This window comes from Eleutherodactylus coqui, chromosome 3 (genome assembly GCF_035609145.1).
Source record: "Eleutherodactylus coqui strain aEleCoq1 chromosome 3, aEleCoq1.hap1, whole genome shotgun sequence".
NCBI classification, from domain to species: domain Eukaryota; kingdom Metazoa; phylum Chordata; class Amphibia; order Anura; family Eleutherodactylidae; genus Eleutherodactylus; species Eleutherodactylus coqui.
Window position 1 is genome coordinate 103,141,184 of NC_089839.1, and position 26,508 is coordinate 103,167,691.

The following is a 26,508-nucleotide window of genomic DNA, read 5'->3' on the forward strand; positions in this document are numbered from 1 at the left end:
AGGGGGGTCATGAGTATTTTGACCCCACCAGTTTTTTTCAGGAATTAGTTCAATTTAGGGGAGAAAAAATAAAATTTCATATTTTTGCAAATATGTCATTTTAAAGACATATTTTTTTTCTATAGAGCCCATGAAAATGAGGATTTACACACCAAAATAGATACCCCCGTTTCTCCCGTGTTCAGAGACATACCCATTGTGGCCCTAATCTCATGTCTGGATGCATAACAGGAGCCAAAATGAAAGGAGTAGTCGGTGTCTTTCAGAACATAAATTTTGCTTGAAGGCGTTTTAGGCCCCATAGCACCTTTGTAGAGCTCTTGAGTGGCCAAAACCAAAGAGAACCCCCACAAGTGACCCCATTTTGAAAACTAGACCCCTTAACGAATTTATCTAGGGGTGTACTGACCATTTTGTTCCCACAGTTTTTGAATGAATTGAAGCAAAGCAAAAGGAAAAAATTGTGATTTTCGTTTTTTTGTCAATTCTGTCATTTTAAAAACAGCTTTTTTTCTACAGCACACGCATGAATGAAGCCTTTCACCCCAAAATGGATACCCCTGTTTCTCCCGTGTTCAGAGACATACCCATTGTGGCCCTAGTCTTTTGTCTGGATGCACAACAGGGCCCAAAATGAAAGGAGTAGTCGGTGGCTTTCAGAACAGAAATTTAGCATGAAGGTGATTTAGGCCCCATTGCCCACTTGTAGAGCCCTTGAGCGGCCAAAACGACAGAGAACCCCCACAAATTATCCCATTTTGAAAACTAGACCCCCTAACGAATTTATCTAGGGGTGTACTGTGTATTTTTACCCTACAATTTTTGAATAAATCTAAGCAAAGCAGTAGGAAAAAAATTACAATTTTCATTTTTTTGGCAGTTGTATCAATTTAAAAACTGTTTTTTTGTACGGCACACATAGAAATGAAGACTTTCACCCCAAAATTGATACCCCTGTTTGTCCCGTGTTCAGAACCATACCCCTTGTGGCCCTAATCTACTTAAAGGACGCATGGCTAGGCCTATAATGGAAGGAGCACCCGTTGGATTTTAGGGTACAACGGAATAAATTCCAGGCCCCATTGCCCACTTATAGAGCCATTGAGCGTCCAAAACGATAAAGAACCCCCACAAATGACCCCATTTTAAAAACTAGACCCCTTACCTAATTCATCTAGGAGTGTATTGCGTATTTTGACCCCACAGTATTTGAATAAATTTCAGCAAAGCAGAAGGAAAAAATTACGATTTTCATTTTTTTGGCAATTTTGTCAATTTAAAAACAGGTTTTTTTTGTACAGTGTACATAGGAATGAAGACCTTCACACCAAAATGGATACCCCCGTTTGTCCCGTGTTCAAAAACATACCCATTGTGGCCCTAATCTACTTACAGGAAACATGGCAAGGCCTGTAATGGAGGGAACACCCGTTGGATTGCAGGGCACAACTGAATACATTCCAGGCCCCATTGCTCATTTGTACGGAATAAAAATTGACTCCCTAAAAATCCCCCCCCCCCCACCTCCATGCCCTTTTCGGCGTTCCCCAAATCTTAGATAAAAGTAGTAATGTGAACTGTGTGGTATTTCCAAAGACGGGTAATTATGGAGGCTGGTTGGGATGGGCACATAGGGCAATAAAATCTGGTATCCCCCCTCCTCTCATGCTTTTTGGGGGTCATTTTTTGACCTCAGTGGCGGGGATGGGGTGTAAAAAGTGGCGTTCCGTGAGTCTCCGTAAGCTTGACGAGGTGCGGCGGTCTCACACAGAAGGTGCTCAACAAGGTGCTCCTGGAACTGCAGGAAGGCGAGTGTTCCCAGGGCTTCTTGTAAATTGCGTATTACAGGTAGCGGTCTGAATAACGCCGGGCTTACGCAGCCGTAGGTGGATCCCGGCTGTGAGCCCGGCTGTGACCCTGCGTACGGCCGCGTAATGTACTGCGCATAACTGCGTACTTACACGGGCGGTCATGCGCAGTACTTTTTTTTTGTTGTTGTTGTTTGTATTTCCCGCACCGTCGCTTAGCGATGACGCGGGTACCCGCAGCCCGTATACAACGTAGTTGCGTATGGGCTGCGGGTATATCCGCGACCATGGAGCACAATGGGCTCTATGTTGCTGATATCCGCGGTAAAATAGAACCTGCTGCGTTCTCTTTTCTGCGAGTGGATTACACAATTCCAACCCGCTAATGTGAGCGGAATTGTGTAATCCAATGCGATTGATCTGCGTATTACCGCTAATCAAACGCATGCGGAATCCGTAATTCCTATCCGGTCATGTGAGACCGGCCAAAGGTAGATCGCTACCTTTTTATCACGTGACCGGGGGACCGCTCAACGAGGCCACCCGTCACTGCTCCAGGCTCTCGGCGACCGTTGGTCGCCGAGAGCAAGGAGATATTAAGTTTCCTGGGCTCCCCGACTCCTGCGCATGTGTGCGGTGTTTTGCCGGCGGTCGCATGCGCAGAATACGGGAAAGTTCACGGAAGAAGATTGCGTCGGGGTGCAAATATGGAGGCCTCCGGTAAAAAGTTTTATCTCCTCTCACCGATCGCATCGGTGAGGGGAGATGAACCTTCCCCTTTTTTTAACTTTTACGTGATCGCCATTATTCTTTGGATAACGGCGAACACGTGATCAGGAACCACTCACCGCGGCTCTCCGTGAAATCTCCAGGCTCTCGGCTAAGTTTTGTAGCCAGGAGCAGGGAGATTTTAAAAAAGCACGGCTTTTGCGCATGCGCCTGCCACATTGGCGAAGGGCGCGTATGCAGAAGCTGGGGTGAGGTCCGCGGATAAATCTGCAGGCCTTAGGTACGTCATTTCATCCTCCCTCACGGGTATGATCAGTGGGGGGAGATGAAACGCAAGGTTTTTTTTAAGTTTTTAAAACTTTTTTTAACTTTTTGCACTTTTTTTTACTTTACATCCAATGGATGACAGTGATCATGTCCCTGGTGACATCCCTCTGCTCTTGGCTACACATGGCAGCCAGGAGCAGAGCAATTTTGAATTTCCCGGGGCTCGAGCCCCTCTGTGCACGTGCCCGATGTCAATCATCGGGCGCGCATGCGCAGACGGGGATTTCGGGTCCCGGGACATCGGGACATCGCAGAGGACCGGGGGTGAGTATCTTCAGGAGCCGGGAGCCAGGAGATTTTAAATTTGCCGGGGACACCCGGGCTTCTGCGCGTGCGCGTGACGTCATCGTCTGGCGCGCATGCGCAGAAGGCCGCCGGCGGGTCCGGGAGGACCAGATCTCCGGGGAACACCGCCGACAAGCCGTGTGAGTATTTTCAGCTGCCGTGATGGATCCGATCCATCATAGCAGCTGAATTACTACTTTTTTACACTGTTTTATTTACTTTTTTGCGATCGGCGTTATTCATTTTATAGCGCCGATCGCAATACCGGGGGGGACTGCCCGCATCCTGGGATGACAGCTCCATGCTGTCGGCTACCTGCGGGCACCAACAGCATGGAGCTGTCACGTCCTCAGGCCAGTGGGCATCAATCCAAAGAGGATGCATAAAACTACGTCCTCTAGGATTAAGGCCCACTTTCTGAGGACGTAGTTTCCCGATGGGGCGGACGTTAAGGGGTTAAGAGGGCCTTCCAGTTTGGCCTGGTGCAAAGCGGCATCTCGATCTCTGCAGTTCAGAATTCTTGCCAAAAATGGATGCGGTGGGGCGCCCGGCGCCGGACGGGACCTGCAGGGCTCTCTTCACCGTGAAGGAGGCAGAGAAGATGCATTCACCCAGTGTAGATTTAAGCCAGTTTTCTACAAACGATTCTGGTTGGGAGCCCTCTGCTCTCTCCGGGAGACCAATTATGTGTAAGTTATTGCGACGAAGACGGTTCTCCGGGTCATCTGTCTTGGATTGACAAAATTCTGCTTGCCTTATGGCTTTCTGCACCGCCGCCGGGAGTGGATGCAGGGAGTTTTCTATGTTAGAGACGCGGTCTTCCATCTCAAGTATCCTACCCCGTATGTTCTGCATATCTTGTCTTAATAAAGTAACATCCGATTTAACTTCATCTATTTTCCCGGTGAGGGAGGATTTACAGGTATTTATTGCTTCTAATAGTCGACGCATAGTTGGTTCCGAACTCTGCCCGGAGTCAGCTTCATTATCTCTTGCCTGGACAGTCCACGATGAGTGCGGCGTATGATCGGACATCTCCACACTAGAGAATTCCTTTATTTTCTCCGCAGCGGTACAACCTTTAGCTCGAGTGCTCATGATAAGCGCTCGCAAGGTAGAGACTGATAACAGAATGTGCACTAGCGTTTCTGTGTTACCGCATAAAACTTTCTTTGGGATTTAAGGTAGGTTAAGTACCAAGAGTCCGTCTTTTTCACAAGTTATGGTTACCAGCCTAGGGTACAGGATGAGGTCTCAAATCATCATCAGAGCAGATTCTGCGTCGGTCCTGTCCAACTGCATGGGAGTAAGGGGTGACTCAACAATCCACTGTGTCCACAGATTAGGGTCCGCAGAGGGCAAAATCCACTGTGGAAGAACAATTTTGCGGGGCCCAGCAGAGACTTTCAGTACAGAGGGGATCCTCAAGTTATAGCATCCAGCTGGTTAGAATACTGCTGGGTATATTGCCACCATTTAGAGAGACAGCAGCAATTATCACAGTCACAAAATGGCACCTGGTGGCCGGAGGGGGGTTTGCCAGGTATGTATAGAGGGCCTACTGCTGCGGGGCCTACATTACAGCATTCACAGTTTCAATGCAAATGCCCCTGTAGGCTCCAAAGTGTCCTTCCACGTCCTCCGCCAGGGACTTACTCTTTGCCGCCTCTCGCCGGGACCAGGATCCGGATCAGATTCACACCGCTCGGCTGGCGTCTCCGCGGAAGCGCACTGCTGGGTTCCATTGACAGCAAGGCCTGCCCACCAGGGGATTCAGCACAGCCGGGTAGTCAGTGCGGTGAACTCCACCAGCCCCGCCCAGACGGCACCTGAGACCGGGTGAGAAGAGGATCACTCACCGGACAGTGATAGAGGTAGGGAGCGGTGTGCAGCAATGCTCCAGCGGGAGTGCTCGGGCAGGACATGTCAATCGCCAAGTGCAGGCTCAGGGCTGTATACGCCGGTTCAGGGGCAAGAAGGACTTTTGGTTCGAGCCAGCCACTGCAGCAGGGTATGTTGATTAATTTCAATCCGTCAGGGAGGTAGTCCGGATCGAAAGGCCAGGGTAAAGTGCAGGATATTAAGGTCCCCTGGGGGGAGCCGGTGTGGAGGGGGCATAAGAATCACCCCTCTGTATGCTTCTGACTCATTACTCTGACATAAGGAAAAAATGAGACTCCATGACGCTAATGTGTCCATAAGACATCTGTAAGGTATCTTTCACGCTACAAAAGCATCGCTATAAAATGGCTTTGTTACCAAATTTGCAACATCCCTCATGTGAAAAAACCAATTGGAATCCAAGAGCTTCACACACATGTGTTTTGTAGCCTGTGTGAAAGAGGCCTAAATTCAGCTCCTCACCACGTTCAAGCTTGGTATGCATCTATATAGCCGCTATAAAACAGCTGAAAATCACAACTGCGTGAAGCATTGGATTCCATTTTTGGCCGCGATGAACATATTCTAGTGTGAATGAGTCTAAAACTGGAAAAGTCCTACTGAAAATGTAACTTCTTTATTGTAGATTTTGAATTTATGTCTCATGTAAATATATTTGGCGCATAACTCGGCCGAATTACCTACAGTTTTAATGACTTCACTAATTTTAGACATAAGAACCAGTAAATCGTTTCCCCTTTTCTGTTCCAGCGGTCATAATTGTTTTTACTTTTCATCAATGTGGCCGTATGACGGCTTGTATATTGTGGAACTAGTTTTTATAGGAACTAAAGGCCCTTTTAGACACGATGATTTTTACTCAAAAATTGCTCAAACCTGTCTTTTGAGCGATAATCGTTGTGTCTAACTCCACTGACATTGTGCAGTTTTCGTTAAGCCATCGCTGATCTTTCAGCGTGCTGAAAGACAATGATGAGCCTTATCAGGAATTCACAGCGGGATACAGCTGATACTATTGTTTCAGCTGTATCCTGCTCCCTGAAGACCGGTGGGGTATGAAAAACACAACTGTCCAGCTGTGTTCTGCATCCTTTGCTCGGAGCGCTCAGCTATAAAACAGCTGGGCGCTCCATGCGGGGAACAGCTGGATTCAGAAGACAAGTGGCCCCGCTTGTCTTCTGCATCTTCCGCTCGGAGCGCAAAGTGATCGCTCAATGTTTAAACAATCACCTTACGCTGTAAAAAAAGCACACGATTATCGCTCAAAAATCACTGAGAAGATTTTTTGAGCGATAATCGTGTCTAAACCCGGCTTAATACCGGATAAATATAATGTTTGGAATAACTTTTTTAGTAATTTTTAATGGGGAAGAAAAAGCAAGTTCCCCAATGTTTTTCCATCATTCACCTTGTGCTACAAATAGTCGGATCACTTTATTCTACGGGTCGCTACGATTATAACACAAATCTCTACAGGTTTTATTGTGTTTTAGTACCTTTTACAGTAGAGAACAACTTTTTTGACAAAAGCCTCTACAAATAGCATTTTTATGTTTCCATTGACAGAGCTGCATGAGGCCTTGTATTTTGTGGGACAACGGTTATTGGTTATTGGTACCATTTTCAGGTAGAATATATCTGACTTTTTGATCTTTATGTAAAACCACTTGGGGTCCGTTTACACTTAAAGATTATCGTTCCAACAAGCGAACAATGTCAGCGCTCGCTCGTCTGTTTATACAGCAGATCCGTCGTTGGCTCATTCAAACCAGAAACCATTCAGTCTTCCTCATTCGCTGTGTAAGTGACAGAGGGACTGATTATTAGATTGGTATGTCTTCACATCTATCTCTCAAGTACCTAGTCAGTCTGAACCGAGGCACGGCTTCAGAGGACAAGAAACTGCAAATCAGCTGAATATGGAAGCAACGCGATGAATCTAATGCCCACCCCATCACGCTGGAATGTATCCAGCGCTGTATACTACCCACTAGTCAGACAGCCTCCTGCTAAATGGAAGGCCGGGTAAAGGAGGATCAACACCGCTATCACATAAGCAGTGGCACTGTCCATGGTCCTGATCTGGAATAACCAGCTCAACTGTAGTATTGTCCACATCACTTAGGCCCCCCTCACACAGGGCGTTTGCAGAAACGCAGCGTTGAAAAACGCTGCGTTACTGCAGATTCTGCCCTGTTTCAGCAGCGCTGGCATACTTTATGCCAGCGTTTTGGCTGCGTTTTCAGCTCGTCTGAAAACGCAGCCAAGAATGCTGAAAAGAAAAAAAAAAGCAATACTCACCTAGCCGCTGCAGTCTGGGTCACGGCCGCTGGTCTCTGTCGCTGATCCGGGCTTCCTCGGCACTCCCAAGTCTATTGCCGGAGGCCAGGTTTGAGAACCCTGCCTCCGGCAATAGAGTGCTGTGATTGGTTGTCGGTGCTTGCTTGATGCCCAATCACAGCCCTTCATTGACTGTCTCAGCCAATCAGAGCTTGCCGGCGCTTTTTTATTCATCAGCTTGTGATTGAAGGATATTGACCCTGGCAGGCGTATGACTCTGATGGTCGGGGCGCACATTATGTGAATATTCGCACTGTGGAATATGCCAGCTCTTTACATAACGAGGCTTCAGCAGTGGCTGCAGTTACACGGGGATCAAAAGTTTTTGTAAATGTCATATAGCAATCATAAATGCAAATGCATCACGTCTTTGGCTTAGGGTGCCTGCACACTGGCGATCGCAATATTGCTGCGTTTTTTTTAACGCAAATGTAAATAGGATTTTAATGTTAAAAACTAGGGATGAGCGAACGTGTCCGTTACGGACACATCCGCACCCGGACACCGGCTTTGCCGAACACTGCAGTGTTCGCGCGTAAGTGTCCGGGTGCCGCCGGGGGGCGGGGAGATGCGCGGCGGCGCGGGCGGCAGTAGCGGGGAACAGGGGGGAGCCCTCTCTCTCTCCCTCTCCCCCCCACTCCCCGCCGCACCCCCCCGCGCTGCCACGGCGGCCCCCGAACTTTTTTGCCCGAACACTGAAGTGTTCGCAAAGTTCGGTGTTCGGGCGAAAAAGGGGCGGAGCCGAACGTGTTCGCTCATCTCTATTAAAAACGCATCACAGAAAAATCGCAAGTTTGTGCTTTGCGATTTTTGTGCGATGCATTTTTAACATTAGAATGTTCTATTGACATTCACGTTAGAGAAAAACACAGCGATATCGCGATCGCAAGTGTAAAGGCACCCTTCAAGTTGGCCAACAATATGCAACATGAGCATTGCCTTGTTCTTTAACAGAGATGTTAGCCGCAGAGAGCCCTTCACAGGGTGATACTTGAGAAGATGATCACGGCAAACTGGGAGTGTTCTTCCCAAGGGGGGGGGGGTGTCTTATATAAAGGAACGGGGCTAAATATATTTGGACCCTCTCTATTAATATCAAACCCCAGATCAGACCACTGATTTCATTTCAGACTCCAGATCCCCTAAATATATTCAGACTCCCTACATATATATTTATATTAATATCAGACTCCAGAAAAGACCCCTTAAATATATTCCAACCTCTCCTATATTTATAACACATCGCAGACACCTAACTTAACTTAGACCCCGGACCAGACCCCTTAAATACTTTCAGAAAAGTTTATTTACACCCTTGGGTGGGGAGGGGTTAAAGACAACCTCCCTCGTCAGTAGGGCTGACTGCATACCTTTGCAATTGTGGCCCTGCTGACTCTGATGACGTCTCACTATTCGCTCTTCTCTCTCCTGTTCCCCCATACGGACTTCTTAGTTTCAGCGTGAATTTGTCAAGTGGGCGGTCCCTGCTGTTCAACGTCAATCAACTCCGACATAACCCACTGACAGCAGGCAGTGCAGACCGCCCACTTGACACATTCACAACTCTGGGAAATGAAGCTAAGAAGAGCCTTTATAGGGAAAATGAGGGACAATAGACAACAATGGAGTCAGCAGGGCTGTGGCTGCGAACTCCCCATTTTATAGGGCTTACCACTAATCTCCAGAATAGGTATTTTCCTTTTTTGCTGTGAAGATGTGAATGCATATGTGCGGTCAGCTCTCCAGAGAAATCAGCGGGATTTATGAAATCCTATCACTTGTTTCCTTATAGCCCATAGATTTCCATGAAGGAAAAGCATACATGTCTGACCAGCTCTACATGGGAAATGGGAAGCTGGGCTAGTTCATAGACAAGAGTCATGAAATGTGCTATTCTCACACTCAGACCTTCACCTTCTAAGGGACTCGCATCGCCGCCGAAGACGATCTTCTCGCGTGAAAATGAATAGGAGTTCCTAATGTTAAAAACGCATTGCATCGTACGAGAGTTGAAAGTTTGTGCAAAAAGGAGACTCCGTAAGAAAACATGGGAAATAAAAAATTTGCAAAATGCAGACAGATCGGACATGCTGCGTTTTTTTCCACTCCACATGGGAATGAAACTATTGAAAATCATAGGTTTCATAATTCTGTGTTTTCACTCACTCTCACGCCCTAAGAAGCTGCTTACTCAAATACTTCCTGCTCTTTCACATGATTTGCAATGACCTTTATGTTTTGTAGGTGATAAAAGTCTGATTGGTGGAAGTCTCACGGCTAAGACCCCCAGCCATCCCCCCAAATGCTGCAGCCACTAGCAGTCACATCAGATTGAATAAAGCGGGTGCCGAGCATGGGTGGCCACCGCTCTGTTCATCTCATTGGGTCTGAAGTAGCAAAGTACAAGTGCTTGTACTCTGCTGTGTCTGGCAGTCACATTGCATATGAATGAAGTACCACTGCGCATGCACAAACACCACTCACTTTAGTCTCTTCCTGACTGCGGGGTGCAGCTGGGGGACATGGGACCCCGACCGGGATTAGTGATGGTCTTAGCAGTGAGACCTCCTCCGATCAGATTTATTTCTGTGTATAGGTGATATAAGTTAATCTTGGTACAACCCCTTATAGAGAATCATTATTTATTCACCCTTTTATGTACTCTAATACAGGGGTCCCCAACCACTGGTCCGTGGACTAGGACCGGGCTGTTGGTTTTTTTTTGCTGGTCCGAGGCGGCGCCACAGATCAGCACTAAACACTGACCATGTGCTCTGCCCTGCGGTGGCTCAGAGCACACTGTGTGGGCTGGCATCCGTAGACGCGGATCCTAGCAGAGAACATTATGCGGGGAGGCGGGGAGACCTCTGTGACACGGCTCCCGACACAGCACATTATGTGGGGCACGGTGGGGAGGCAATCTGGCCACAGTGTCGTGGCTCCAGGCATAGCTCTTGGCGGGGACCTGGGCTACAGTGCTGTACACCGAGGTCCTGCCAGCACCTCCGGTCTACAGCGCTGTTTGGTGTATAGCGCTGCTAAGTAGCACTGCATGACCCCACCCCCATATAACCAAAGCCCCGCCCCTGCCCACCCTGCCATGCGGGGTTATGGAAAAATGGTCTTGCTTTAAACTGGTCCCTGGTGCAAAAAAGGTTGAGGACCACTGCTCTAATAGACCCAGTACTGTAGATAAATATTATGTATGTCTATCTTGGCTTTTATGTTTGTCACTGATTTTCTCTTTGGCTATAAATTAATGACATGAAGGGCTTTACAGCTCACAAGCCTTGAAAAGTGCAACTGAAGATTGAGATTTTGGTCTAAGCTTGGAAATTTATAGGAGGAGGTATTGACAAATCGTCCCAAGCATAGAGATTGATGTTGGTGGGAAAAAGTGTGCCTCAGATGTAAATCTAGCTGCAGACTGATGGTTTTCTTGGGCCACAATATAGTGCAAGACTAACATTTCCGCCCAGCCCTAATGTTTAATGAAAGACTTGCTCAAATGGACTGAAATGACATTATATAGCATTATGCACGGGCGATCCACAAGTCTTGTACTTCATGTGCAGTACAAACAGACTGTTATCAGGTAAAAGATTACTGAATGTATTAGAAAAGAGGAGTTGAGTCTATCGCAGTATATTCGGATGAGCTGACCCTGTCAGTGTAGCAAAGATGAATTATAACACAATGTTATATCCATGCCTAGATTGTAGATTATTATTATTTTCTAAAAGCACTAAATCTAGTAATGAAGGAGGAAAGACAAACATGGCTTGCTTCACACACACTTTTCTGGTAGCAATTTTTGGCTACTGCGAATACTTTGCGTCGTGCGGTTGCCTGTGCAACATTGGAGGCGATATTGAATATTGAGTGGGGTGATTGTGCACTGAATGCTTTGACTTATCTGATTGGATTGCTGAGAAATGCCATGATGCAGCAGGCAGGTTGGCGAAATCTGCTCGTTCACCTTCTCCTGAAACCCCCGGTAGAAATCCTCATTAAACATCTACAGTTGTATATAATTCCTCTCATTGAGACTTTTCATACATTATCTCTATAGCTGGTTCAGGTACTGGGTTGGAGCCTTAGGTGTAGTAGCCGCAGATGTGGAGAGAGTAGTTGGGGACGAGCCAGGAGTCAGCAACAGGAGATCTTATAGGGCAGAACAAATGGAGGAGGTGGGTCGTGTTGTCAAGAGGGAAGCCAGGGGTCAGTATCAGAAGGTCTCAGTGTCACAGTACAAATGGAGGAGGCGGATCGCTTTCTCAGAAGGGAAGCTAGGGTCGGTATCAGAAGGTCTCAGTTGAATAGCAGAGAAGCAGGCAGAAGTGGAGCTTGATCAATGGCTAGTGAGGCAGAATATACACGCAAGGGAGGAGGAAACATGGCCTGGTTTATATAAGAGGCTTACTCAGAAACAGAAGCATGGCTAGGTTTCAGCAAAGGAGCTGTCCATGTCTTGGAGAGAGCTGCTATCTGGAGCGCAGCGATATTCTTGAGGTGCAGGTGACCTGTTCAGAAATTGGATGTAGGTGTAAAGGAGTCGAAGATAACCCCAAGGCAGTGGGCGTGCTGTCTGGAAGTTATGGTGGTGCCACACACTGGGATGGAGATGTCAGGATGAGGTCGGTTAGTAGGGGGCGGAAACAGGAGGTCAGTATTTGAGAGTTTCAGTTTAAGGTAGAGAGTGGACATAGGGTTAGAGACAGCGCACATTCGGTTGCATACTGAAGAAACGGTGCTGTAATGTCATGAGAGGAGGTGTATAACTGGGTGTCGTTAGTGTAGAGATGGTACTGACAGCCAAATCTCCTGATGGTCTGTCCTGATGGTAGTGGCTGTGTTAATGGAAAAAAAGAGGGGGCCGAGGACTGAGCCCTGGGGGACCCCAACAGCAAGGGAGGAGGATCAGTAGGGAATAGTTGCCCCTCGATTTTAGCCGTTAGGAGGTTGTTTGACACTTTAGTCAGAGCGGTTTCTGTCGAGTGTAGAGGATGGCAGCCAGACTGCAGGGGGTCAAGCAGAGATTTTTCTGATAGATAGCTTTTAAGGCGGGAGTAAATTAGGCGTTCTAATAATTTGGAGATGAAGGGGAGATTTGAGATGATTCGGTAGTTGGCAGCATCGGTCGAGTCAAGAGTCGATTTCTTTAGCAGTTGGGATATGATAGTCTATTTGAATTAGGAGGGGGAGATGCCAGAGTTTTGGGTGTGAACGGTCTGAAGGTCCTGTACGTATGGTAGGTTGGTGGGTCTGGCGAGATTCTAGGCAGCTTGACAGAGAAAGAGAGGAGGTTATGGTCCGAGAGCGGGAGAGGGGAGTTAGGGAAGTGGCAAGCAGAGCAGAGATGGAGGAAGACTAGATCAAGAGTATTGCCATCTCTGTGAGTGGGAGAGGCTGTGAGTTGTGAGAGACCAAGGAAGGAGGTCTACATTTGCTGTAATTGAGCCTCTAGAACATGCAAACTCGTAGGCTGTCGAATTTGGCATCCCAGATGGTCCAGTACATGTTCTATTGGCGATAAATCAGGCAACTGGGCAGCCATGGAAGTGTGACAGTGTTGTGGAGACATTCCTAGAAACCCTAGTTGTGTGCGGCCAACTATTATCCTGTTGGAGGCCGCCATGAGAGACAACACATGTGCCTGCAGGATGTCCTGAACATATCGCTGAGCTGTCATTGTCCCTCGTACCACTACTAGCGGTAGCCGACTGTTATGCAGTGGCCCCCAGATCATGACACCCGCAGTGGGGGCGGTGTACCGCTCCACAGCAAAGGCAGGATTGCGGTGCTCACCCCCAGGTTTCCAAACACGAACACAGCCGCCATCAATGCCCAAACTAAACCGGGATTAATCGCTGAAGACAACTGGAATCCACTTTGTAGCATCCAATTTAATCGTGCATAACACCACTGCAAATGGTGATGGTGGGTGTCAAAGGCAGTACACATCATGGGCGCCATGAGACCAAAGGTCCTTCAGCCAATCACCTGGAAATGGATACAACAGATGCAGGGGTCTAACGATGGTGTCACCTGTTTCTGGATGGCGGACAACGAAACACTTTGAACTGCTCATACTCATCGAACGCTCATATGATGCCGTCTACTGGTGGTCTGACGGGGGGGGGGGGGGTCCTGAGCCCGGTCACCTTGTGTGCCCTCACACATCCACTGGTCCCAACACCTCCTAACAGTCTGGTCAGAACGGTCCAGGTGTCAGCAATTTCTTAATATGACCATTCAGCTTCTTACATCCAAAGAAAAACCTTCTGTGTGTCTTAGAGGCGTCTAGTGGTCAACAAGCTCTGAAGGCAAACAGAAGCCTTTCTGTTATTTTTCAAACCCCATTGAAATCACTTGGGTAATAAATCATTTTTTCTCGTGTTATTACACTTTCTCCCCTCTAAAAACGGAAACCGTGAACTGACCGTCACGCAGGTGTGAGCGCGGCCTTAGGGCGCCCACCCACTGGCGTTTGCGATTTTCGTGCGTGAAGAACGCCGCGTTTTCCCCGCATTTTCCGCGCATTTTCGCGGCGTTTTCGCGGCTTTTCCATTAATTTCCATTGACTTTCATGGGTGCATTAGGAGAAAAATAAGGACACATATGCAACTGACAGTTCCTATGTTAAAAAACGCAACGCAACGCAAAACAAAACGCCAGTGGGTGGGAGTACATTCAATTCTAATTGCTCTTGAGAAAAAACGCAAAACGCAAAGAAAAAAAAATCGCCAGTGGGTGGGCGCCCTAATTCTGTAATCCCTGTGCCTCGTGTTTTGTATGTGGGATATATGTGTTTATCAGAACTTCCAAGTCATTTCATGTTTCAGAATCTCAAACATTTTGATCTTAATGTAACAAATACATCAACAGTAGTTTCAGGCTTCCCTCACACAGGCGTTGCGGTAAGCGCTACGATTTATATTGCGGGGCTTTGCAGCATTTTATTTTTGTTTTGATGAGGAGTGCGAAACGCTCAAAAATAGAACAAACCCTGCTGGAAAATCACAGCGCTAAAAATCACTGTAATCGAGCGGCTGTCTGAGCGGTCCAGTTGAAAACAATGGGAGCGCTATACCGCGATGCTGAAAGTGCCGCTCTAGTCGTGGTAAAACACGTCTGTATGAGGGAGACCGTAGGCAGGTGTGAAAAATGCTGCAAAGTGAGAATGCTTTTAGAAATAGAAGAAGTGTTCTCAGTTTCATCAAAAACCAAAATGCAAAGTGAGTGAAGAGAGGAATCTAAATCAGTATTTGGTGTGACCGCCCTTTACCTTCACAACAGCATCAGCTCTTCTAGGAACGCTTGCATACAGTTTTTGAAAGAGCTCCGCAGGGAGGTTGTTCCAGACATCTTGGAGAGCTAAGTACAGATCTTCTGTGGATGTCGGCTTGTGAAACCATTGGTCACGTTTTGCGGGCGTGATTTTAATCCCTTAGTAAAGTTGGACTTGATGGATATTTGTCTGTTTTCAACCTACATAAACCAAGTAGCTGAAGAGTTTGTGCCTGCGGCTGCTGACGTCTCCTGATGCCCCCCACCGATGACGGTTGTCCCACCAGACCCCTTGTTCCCCGTCTTCCAGTAGTCAGGCCATATTCAGCATCAGAAACATCCAACACGGACTTCAATAGAAATCCATGGCATAAATCTGCATGTTAACGGTAGATCTCTGACATGGATCTGGATTAGAGCTGCCGTACGTACGCACACCAACTACTTGCATTCAGTCTGTATGTGGATACACCGCTGCGGAATCCACATCAACAAGGGACATGTCACTTCTCTTCTTTCCATGAAGCCTTTGGGCCATGTGCTGTCTGTGTTAAATCCCGGGCAGCACATGACCCCATTATAGCCTATGGGTCTATGCAGATTAACGAGGACCGCTAACTCATCGCATGCTCTATTCCTGTCCGTATCACGCTGATGCATGGCTATGTGCTATATCCAAGTGAGTCCGACAGCACATGGACAAGTGTCTGCGTGTTGTCCGATGCAAGGTAAACCCCAATCACTCGGGCGCAACTTGTACACACGGTAGGTGTGCACACGGAGTAATCTTGTATATACTCTATGCAGCACTAGTTACAGGAGGTCCAACCATGTGAACACAGCCTAATGGGTACAAGTAGTAATCTTGTATATACTCTATGCAGCACTAGTTACAGGAGGTCCAACCATGTGAACACAGCCTAATGGGTACAAGTAGTAATCTTGTATATACTGTATGCAGCACTAGTTACAGGAGGTCCAACCATGTGAACACGGCCTAATGGGTACAAGTAGTAATGCTGTATATACTCCATGCAGCACTAGTTACAGGAGGTCCAACCATGTGAACACAGCCTAATGGGTACAAGTAGTAATCTTGTATATACTCTATGCAGCACTAGTTACAGGAGGTCCAACCATGTGAACACGGCCTAATGGGTACAAGTAGTAATCTTGTATATACTCTATGCAGCACTAGTTACAGGAGGTCCAACCATGTGAACACAGCCTAATGGGTACAAGTAGTAATCTTGTATATACTCTATGCAGCACTAGTTACAGGAGGTCCAACCATGTGAACACGGCCTAATGGGTACAAGTAGTAATCTTGTATATACTCTATGCAGCACTAGTTACAGGCGGTCCAACCATGTGAACACGGACTAATGGGTACAAGTAGTAATCTTGTATATACTCTATGCAGTACTACTTACAGAAGGTCCAATACGTCTTTTGTTCCAATATAAGGTTCCCAGATCTCTGTGGCCGGGCTCAAACCAACGGATTTAAATTGCGGATTCTGCGATTGCCATCTACTCCGAGGATCCGCGATAATACGCAGACATTGAAAGGCATTTTTTTTCTTCACACTCGCAGGTACGAATTGTGGATTCCCTGAGTGGAAGAAAAATCGCAGCATGCTCTATTTTTAGCATATTACACACAGACGACCTCCTTTGTAGTCAATGGATGAGAGTGTTCCGCAGCCCAAACATGAGAGATTTTTCGCCTGGGCGATATTCTAATATCATTCCCTGCTTACAAGTTTTCTTCCGTGGGGAGGATACGCTCTATATACGCATACATCCGCGTGGAAAATAGCATGCATCCGCGATCAAGCGCAATTACTTTCCGCGACGGATCACAGGTTTTCGGATATGAATATCCGCATACAGAGTCCCACCTGTTTGCATAAGCCAGTCTGGCTCATGAGAAGTCTTTGGCTGGCATCAGAGCTATGTTTCATGCGGCACATTGACTTGCTCTTTTAAGGGAGGAAAACTTTAGGGATTGACTTCATTTCTCCTCGTTACCAACAGAGATCCCAATTGGCCTAGTTTCACAACGGCGAGGGCAATATCAAGCCGTGTTTCACAGCCCAATATCGCACTTTCCACCATGTGAAAGACCTGTGGATGTGAGGCATTTTCATGTGGCAGCAGCGCCTGAGCTGGAATATGGTTTTCTCCAGCAGGCTTTAGGGTATTCTGTAGCTTCCCAATTGTGTAAAAAACCAGTATGCGCACACTGACCAAATTAGACGTAGGTTATCAGTCTCATGTCCAAAATGGCTCTCTGGGCAGGAACGTCCAGACAGCCTCTTTTATTGAAAGACATAACACCTGCCCTTTATGGGCGTTTAACAGATTACATCAGTAACATATATATATTCTTTTTCGCTAGGTTATATAGAATTCCCCGCCTCCCCCTCTCCACACCTCTCTCAAGTCCGGTCTACATAGGAGCCTTTGTCTTAACAACGTGGTCAAAACTGAAAGTATCTCTTTGTTGGAGAAGTTTCTGTGCGGGGGATGGGAAAGGACTGGGAAAACACTCAGTATTGAATACAGGTATACATGTAGTACTAGGACTTTTAACTCTTAGAGGCTGCTTGTGCAACTTTATGTATTCAGCTAACATTATACCACACATCTTTCACCATGCCATTGTCCAGCAACTACCATGATGAGATTGTGTGGCCATTAACCTCCACAGAGTTAAAAGTCATTACAGTAGCGTAATACATTTGGGTTATACAAATCAATAGACATTTTATACTAACTATTTATCATGTCTACTACACGCCAGCCCCATTGAAAGCAGTGGGAGAACTCTGGGAGATTCTCTGTGACAGCAGCGGCATGGGATTCCTTCATCCCCGCAGGGAATCCCTTCACCCCAGACAGGGCTGAAGGGATTTCCCCACCACATCTTAAGGGATTCCCCGAGAGGATGAAGGAATCTCCTGCGGCGGCTATAATGGAGGATGACCGAGTTCTCCCATTGCTTTCAATAAGCAATGGGTGATATCGCAGCCAGATAGAACATGCTGCGATCTGTTTCTCACATAGCACCGTGCTGCTATGTGGGATAATATCGCTCATATGTATGAACCTATTAAAATGAATACGATTCATATTTGCGTGTCTCACAACGCAGAAATCTCGCCCGATCTTATCAGCCGTGTGAAACTGGCCTTATTCTTTAGTTGCGGGTTTGTAACTATTTGCAACCTCCGTCCCCCGGAGACTGAACCTAGCTATCAGGTATAAAGTTGTCTTCGGGTCCTTTTAGACGAGCCGATTATATTATTGTTCGACCGAGCGAATGGCTTCACCGCGGCCTCGTGCTCTCGGGCTCTCTGTTTAGACAGGCAGATCCATTGTTGAATCATTCAGTCTGTGTAAACGGAATGATAAGTAAAGGAGCCGATGGTGGCGTATATGCCTGCAGAAAATGAATGAAAAGCAAATGAATATCGTTTGTCGTCCAGTCGTTGGCTCGCGTTTAGACTGAACGATTTTTATTCACTTTCACTTGTTTGAACGATAATCGTTCTGCCTGTAGGCACCTTTAACCCTCTCCAATCCACTGTCTGACATCTAAAGACATTATGATTTAAGGCTGTACAGCTCCGATGTTGAAAGACGCCCGTTGGGGTTCTCTTACTGTATACTGCCAGCCTCTCTGCTGTCGGAGCCTATCCAACGTGTCACCTCATGTAGTACTGGCTTTAGCCAGCATATAGAGCCGTTGTATAGATATAGAGCTCTAAGGCCGGGCTCATACGGCCAAAAGTGTAAAACGCAGCGTGGAGCCGGCTGTGACCCTGCGTATGGCGGCAAAATTCTACTGCACATGACTGTGTACTCACGCACCCCGCCATGCGCAGCACACCTATGTCTTTTTATACTCCCCTTAGTGATGATGCGTATACCCCTCGCCCGTATGCATGTAATTGTATATACATACGCGTATATATGCTTGGCAATAGAGAATAATGGGCTCTAACTCACGTATTAATTGTGCTTGTGTATTACGCAGTTCCTTCTGATAAGTGTAGAGCAATGTAAGTGATGTCGAGTTACCACGTATCGCACGGCGTACAGATCCCATGTAATTCGCTGTAAACATACGGATGTGTGACTAGCCCTGAGACAGGCTGTGAGGTAACAGCCATCGCAGGACCCTCAGCCACCAGCCATGGCTTCTTCATCTGCCCCAATAGGGCCACCAGCTGCTTCCCTACAGAATGGGGGCCGCTGCCGCAGTGTGTGAACGGCCGTAGGAAGGGGACTGCAGCCGTCTGTCGGGACATGTATTCTGTAGACGGCCCCTGTCGTGACATCCTCCAGGCTGGTGACAGAGCAGAGCCCTTCTTCTCGGCTGCCTCACTCTCCGCCTCAGTGCTACAGTCTCGGACAGAGGACATTACTCCGGTGATGGGAGCCGGCCTGCTGACAGGAGGATGCGGCAGTCATCACTGACGGGAAACACGGTGAGCCGGGGGAGACGGGAGGATGAGCTGTGATATATCGTGTGTATCCTGACAGACAGACAGACTGCTGTGTGTATATACCGTATGTATGCATGGGGGTCGGGAGGACATGTCAGCCGTACGGCACGGGAGTAACAAGTTGGTCTAGTCAGCATGCAGCCCGGACTAGTTGTTGTACTTGGTTACCAAGGAGCAGGACTGTCAGCCACAACATAAGGCTGCCTGAGGAGAGGAGGCTGCGGAGGAAAGCCCTGCACGAGGGGGTGTAAGGGCTGGCAGAGAGGTCAGGGGGTATGAGGGCTGGCATTGAGGTGAGGGGAGTATGAGGGCTGGAATGGAGGTGAGAGGGGTATGAGGGCTGGCATGGAGGTGAGAGGGGTATGAGGGCTGGCATGGAGGTGAGGGGGATATGAGGGCTTGCATGGAGGTGAGGGGGGTATGAGGGCTGCCGTGGAGGTAAGGGGGATATGAGGGCTGGCATGGAGGTGAGGGGGTGTGAGGGATGGCATGGAGGTGAGGGGGTAGGAGGGCTGGCATGGAAGTGAGGGGGTATGAGGGCTGGCATGGAGTTCAGGTGTGTGTGAGGACTGGCATGGAGATGAGAGGGGTATGAGGGCTGGCATGGAGGTGAGGGGGCTATGAGAGCTGGCATGGACGTGAGGGGGATATGAGGGCTGGCATGGAGGTGAGGAGGGTGTGAGGGCTCGCATGGAGCTGAGCGGGTATGATGACTAGCATAGAATTAGATCAACAGTTTAGGGACATGAAGTAATCCTGCTGTATTCCGCCCCTCAGGGTCCTGTAATGTAAGGCTGGGTTCTCACATCTCGCGGTTTGGCTGCAGCGAAAAAACGTGAGATTTCCTCCGGGAATAGCGCTGCTTCAAAACCCGCGGCACTTTGCCGCAGGTTTTGAAGCGGCCTGGCTGGCGAATCTGCGCCGCAGCACCGGCTTAGCCGGCTTTGCCGCGACGGATTCGCTGTCCCGTGTGGACAAGGACAAGGACATGGACAACGCTGTCCGTGTTTTAATGTCATACGACCCCTTTATGTATGCTGAGTATATGGCCGGGCTCACACAGTGACATTCATACTCGCTGCGCCTGCCAATCCACACGCACACGTAATACACGTCCAGATAGAGCATGCTGTGGATTTATTCTCTGCACCAGTAATACACGTGTGAAAACCTGCAGATGTTAGCGATCCAATACAAGTCAATGGGCTAACGACATCGCGAGCTGCATATAGGAGAAGTGCGCATGCACAATAATAATACACCCGTGTGACACCTGTATGACTTGAAACGCGATAGCGAAGCCCAAGCACTTTTACAACACTGTGGCTATGAATGTTTTGGGGTGAAAGTGAAGAATTCCTATCCTATCCTCTGCCAGGAAGTTAAGTTGACTAAAATATTTCTTTGGTAATTTTTAGAGACATGTTTTCACAATTAATGCTAATCTGTTAACCCCTTAGTGACCACTCCATAGTGTTTTTACGTCCTGCCTAAGTGATGTAATTCCCGGGGACGTAAAAACATGCTTCCTCTGGGGATTAAAGCCCTGCAGGCTCTGGACAACGCAGTTCCTGGCTGCCAGCTCCCGGAGGTAACCGACAACCTGGAGCTGTCATGAGGGGCCGCAGGAAGCCCCCTTCCCACAGTCACACGATCGCCAGTATCGCCCGGATAACCCATGATCACATTAAGGTCAATGAAAAGTTTTAAAAAGTTAGTTTCAGCTCCCCTTACGGATCGAATCCGTAAGGAATGCTGAGAATACTCACCCCCTGTTTTCCGCATTTTCCTGCATCGTTCTCGTCTTCTAGGACCCAACGATGGTGTCTGCGCATGCGGGCCGCATGGCATTAGAAACTCCCTGCTCCCGGATAGTATGAGTAGCCGAGAGCACAGAGCTGTCACCGGAAGCTGCTGTATGTGGTACCCGGTCACTTCATTGCTGTTATCCAATGGATAACAGCGACCATGTAAAAGTTTTAAAAAGGTGTAAAAGAAAAGCTCTCCCCTCATGGATTATGTCCGTAAGGGGAGATGAGATTACGTTCGGCCCTCGGATTTATATGTGGATCTTACCCTGGCTGTTGCGGACGCGCCCCTCGCCAAAATAGCGGACGCATGCACAAAAGCCGGGATAATATAAAATCCCCCCGCTCTTGGCTACCAAACGTTGCCGAGAGTCTGGAGATGCCACAGGGGGCCGTGGTCCTTGGTCACATGGTCGCTGCTATCCAATGGATAACGGCGATCACATAAAAGATTTTTAAAAAGTTTCACCTCCCATCATGGATCTATACTTGTGACTCGGCTTTTTAAGAGATAAAAAGGTTATGGCGGTGAGAAGACGGCAACAGAAAATACTATATTATTAAAGAAGACATTTTATTATTAAAATTAGTAAAGAAAAAAAAACGTATATATTTCTGCGGGCTGTACCGAAAGTGCAGAAGTGGTCATAAATTCTTTATTAAAGGGGTTGTCCCGAGGCAGCAAGTGGGTCTATACACTTCTGCATGGCCATAATAATGCACTTTGTAATGTACATTGTGCATTAATTATGAGCCATACAGAAGTTATAAAAAATTTTATACTTACCTGCTCCGTTGCTGGCGTCCTCGTCTCCATGGTGCCGACTAATTTTCGCCCTCCGATGGCCAAATTAGCCGCGCTTGCGCAGTCCGGGTCTTCTCCTCTTCTCTATGGGGCTCCGTGTAGCTCCGTGTAGCTCCGCCCCGTCACGTGCCGATTCCAGCCAATCAGGAGGCTGGAATCGGCAATGGACCGCACAGAAGCCCTGCGGTCCATGGAGACAGAGGATCCCGGCGGCCATCATCAGCAGGTGAGTATGAAGACGCCGGACCGCCGGGATTCAGGTAAGCGCTGTGGGGGTTGTTTTTTTAACCCCTGCATCGGGGTTGTCTCGCGCCGAACGGGGGGGGGGGGGTTTAAAAAAAACAAAAACCCGTTTCGGCGCGGGACAACCCCTTTAATTGATGTAGATTGTTCAACTTGCACATGTAGTTGGAGGGACTCTTCCTCTATACGGGGGCTTCAGAATCTTGATCTTCCTTGCAGGTCAGTAATGGATTCCAAACAGAAACAACGTGCTGTCATAGAGTTCTTGATGAAGGAAGGATGAAGGCTGTCCGACATCCACAAAAGGCTGCAGAATGACACCATTGACAAGAGGAATGTTCACAGGTGGATGAAGAGGTTTACAGAAGGTGAAACCAGCACTGAAGACAAACCACACAGTGGGAGACCATCAGCTGCGACCACTGACACAAATCGTCAGCGAGTGGATGAGTTGATTCACGGCTGGACTAATGGGTTGAGGCCAAACAGTGACCTCCAGGACTGCCAAGTCTGGTAATATTCCCAACTAGTAATAACACGATTATGTGTTACAAGTACAAGTAAATCAATAATTCATCTGTGCACCAAAATGGATCTATTAGCCCAGGGGTGGGCAATTAATTTTCCCATGGGGCCACATGAGAAATTGGAATGGTTTTAGAGGGCCAGACCAACATACGAAGGCTCCATGCACATTGCCTTAATGGGGCCGTATTCCAGACGCCCGATTTGCGGCCAGAATACGGCCGCCATTGAAAATGAATGAATTAAAAAGTGAATATTATTAGTATTATTATTCTAATTACAATGCAAAGGGAAAAGTCCTGACACTTACCAATGACGAGCGTGGAACGATTGTCCTGGCACTCCCCAAGGTCCGCAACGAGCATCCTGGCACTCAGAAGTTACAGTGGCATCACTTACTCAGCATCGGGAAGCAGTGAAACTACAAACTCCGAAGCCTTGTCCATTTTGTTAACTTATGTGCTGTTTAATAAAGTTATTCAAGCCTACGTCATTGGTAGAGGTGCTTGAATAAGTAAGGCCTGAATAACTATTAGCACAGCACAGAAGTGAACAAAATGGACAAGGCTTCGGAGTGCATAGTTTCGCTGCTTCCCGTTGCTGACACCGGACTCATTGGTGAGTCACCAGGACACTCTTTGCGGGCCGGTCCGAGCTATTCAGCGGGCCGGATGTGGCCCGCGGGCCGTGCTTTGCCCAGGTCTGTATTAGCCCCTTCTCCTATAAACAGTATATAAACAGATTAAAATGGAATGTGTAGGCCCTGTAAGAATGGTAGAGGGTGATGGGGAGAAAGCAAATCTGTTAAAAGGTTTATTCCCCAGTGCATTCACACAAGAAAATAAAATGTTAGATGAAATACAGAGTGATTTTTTCTTGGACATAGAGTGACCAAAAAGGCGCAATTGTGGCATTGTGTAATTTCTTTTTTCTGACCGCGTCCACCCTGCAGGATAGATAATGCATTATTTTTTAGATCAAACTTTTACATCAGCGGCGGTACCAAATATATTTGGGGGGGTTTTTTGCTTGTATTTTTTAATTGTAAATACAAGAAAAGTTTTGTTTTTTTTTTAACTTTTAGTATGTTTTTTACAATAAAATTTTTTTAAGGTTGAGGTTGTTTAATCGATTTTAACATTTGATGGAAAACTTATTGCTGTATATGGTATTTTTTTCAGCATTCTATTATGACGGGCCACAGGGAGCCCTGAGGGCTTCAAAAGGCCTTGGGCTGCCATGACAAGCGAACAGCACCTCGCAATCTCATCACGAGGGCGCCGTTCGGGACTCTCAATCTCCGATTGGATATTTATAGGGTTAACCATCGGTGTTAGCGCTCACGCTGATCATGGCAGTTGTGGTGAATTATCAGCTGTCAAAAAAAGTCGGTATTCACCATCTCTGGAGTAAAATTGGCTCCCAGTCCCGCTCCACACAAACCTTCCCCAGGAGGGCGTATATATACGACCTTTATGGTGAAGGTGTTCAATTTTAAAACATCTGTCTTCGGTAGACCATCCCTTTTTTTTTAATAGAAATCAATAGTGATCAGCCCTGATCCGGCTGCTCTGATGCCCGGTAATGTCATGTATTTATGGGTTGTGCTGCCAATGCAGAAATTGGTCTTATAGAGCGACACACATACAGAAGGATCCGGAGCCGGGAGCCACCTTCTATGGCATCCACAGGGATTATAGTCAGGGGTTTATGTTTGGTCAATTTCACTTTTGCAGTCTCTTAAAGGGATTGTCCAAGAGTTTAAGAAATAAAGCTAACAGTAAAATGTTATAAAAATAGCAATCATTACACTTCCGTTAAATCACCCAGCACTCTGGTGCCGATGCTCCTGGGGTCCCAGCCATTCTTTATTCTCCTGGTGCAGTGATGCACTATACTTCTGGTTAACAACCTCAGCCAATCCGAGGCCTCAGTAGACATGTGCCATACATGCTAGCATGACTGCCGAGGCCAGTGATTGGTTGTAGTGGTCACATGGCTGTGGTAGTCACATCGACAAGCCAATCGCTCTAGTATCTTTGGCTGTCATGAATGGAGAGGTAGTGCACACGCATGACCACCGGTCCGAACATTCATGGACATGTGAAAGTTCCTGATTTCTTTATCGTTGGGATCCACGCAGTCAGACCCTTGCCAATCAGATGCTTATTCTTTATCCCTAGGACATTCCCTTTAATCATATCTTAGAAGTTACCCATATCTTCCTGCAGAGAGGTCTTTAATATCTTTTACACCCCTTACATGCCCTAACACAGCAGAAGACCGGGATATTGGCGTGTAGAATGACTTTTCCCGGCGCGGATCATACAGCAGCTATATGGACAGTCCCTCTACGGGGATCACTGCTCTCACACCCTCGGTATATATATATTTGCAGTATTTAATCATCTTAGAGGGCATTAGGCTTGAAATGATTAAACCCATTATACAGCATTTACCTGTTTAGAACGTTTATAGTGTTCTTGCTGATGGTTTTGTTGCCTTTCGTACAAGTCCGGGGTTAGAGTATATTAGAAGCATCTTGGATAGTACTAGGTAGCAGTTACGTCTTCGATATATAAAGTACTGGCGCATCGCTCACACGGATGACTATATTTACGGATATTTCACGCTATACACCGCGGCTGCAGGAAATGCGCTTTCAACAGTAATTGTCTGCTTGGCATAAATAATACTGCATATCCTGGCCTGCCAATCTTTGTCAGAATTGCTAATGAGATTTACAGGTTTTAGCATTGCAAGAAAGCATGCAAGTCTCTTCTAAATCCTACCTCTCTGTCTTTTCAGGCAGCTTAAGGACAGGACCCATGAGAAGAGATTGAAAGCGGCAGTGCAGTCGTGAGTGGTCTGCTGTTGTTTTGGTGCCAGTGACTCAAGCATCAGCCGCCTAGTGGGAATAGGAGGTAGAGCATGCTTCAGGAGAGCCGTGCAAGATATTGTGTGACATCTTAAGAGCTAAACTTGGAGTCAACATTCCTATAGCTAAGGATACCCTGAAGAGTCAACATGGCCACCTCACGGCTCGCGAACAGAAGCACCAGGGACATCGCAAATGTGATGCAAAGGTTGCAAGGTAAGTGACCGTCAAATAAACTGACCTTTAGCGCATTATCACTTTAGAATACGCCTCTGCTCTGACAATCTTAGCTGGAGCTGTCCAGGTGTCATGGAAGCCAGAGGCCTTTTTTTCATGCACCCACAGAAAATAGTGGGCATTCTTAAACAAAATCACTCAAAATAGAACCTGCTGCAATATTTTTAATCTTCACCATTGGTACGAGCAAAAAAAATTCACAGGAGCGTATATCAGTTGCCGTTTTCACGGCCGGCGATATACACTACCATCTGAGCTTTCTTCCCCTTTTCCTCCCTCTCACCGGCTCTCTACATCTCTACTCCCTTCTGACTGTTTGCAATGGGAGGGGTGAGACGGAAGTGGAGCTAAGCTGCTGCCCCCTCCCCACCTGTTCTCCACAGCCATTGCAAACAGCCGGAGGAGAGGAGAGGGCAGGGGGAGGGAAAGTGGAAGACAGCTCAGATGGTAGCATATATCCGCCGGTCGTGAACACGACGCATGGCTATCATAGATAGTAAACAAAAATTATTTTAAAAATTGGTAAAAGAACAAAACAATACAATAAAATTATACACGTAAAAAAGAAAATGACCCAAAGCCGACACCAACCCAAACCGTCATCGTATGCATCCTGTAATCCGAAGCTATACAAAAAATATATATCTAAACATCCAAAACAAAATGAGGAACCCATTCCTGTACTTTATTTAAGCGTAAATATACTAAGAAAAAAACAGGTATAAATTTCAAAAAATCATTTTTTTTAGATTTTTACCGCCAATAAAACAATAAAAAAAGAGAAAAAAAAGTCATTGAAAAAAAGATATAAAAAT